Source organism: Numenius arquata, chromosome 1 (assembly GCF_964106895.1).
Source record: "Numenius arquata chromosome 1, bNumArq3.hap1.1, whole genome shotgun sequence".
Lineage (NCBI taxonomy): Eukaryota > Metazoa > Chordata > Aves > Charadriiformes > Scolopacidae > Numenius > Numenius arquata.
Genome location: NC_133576.1, coordinates 75,114,758 through 75,114,983, shown reverse-complemented (window position 1 = coordinate 75,114,983; position 226 = coordinate 75,114,758).

Below are 226 nucleotides of genomic sequence, written 5' to 3'. Positions count from 1 at the left end.
GCGCGCACCGGGTCCCGCCCTCCCCGCCTATCGCCGGCCGCGCCGCGGGGCCAGGGCGCAAAGGCGGGGCGAAGGTGGGCGCCCCCGGGGACCGCCGCCCTCCGTGCACCGCGGGGCCGGGGCAGCGTAGAGCGGCCACGGCGCCTCCCGCGGTGCGCCGCGCCGGTACTGGGCCGGGCCTGGCGGCGACTACGTCTCCCGGCGTGCGCCGCGCAGAGCGGCCGGG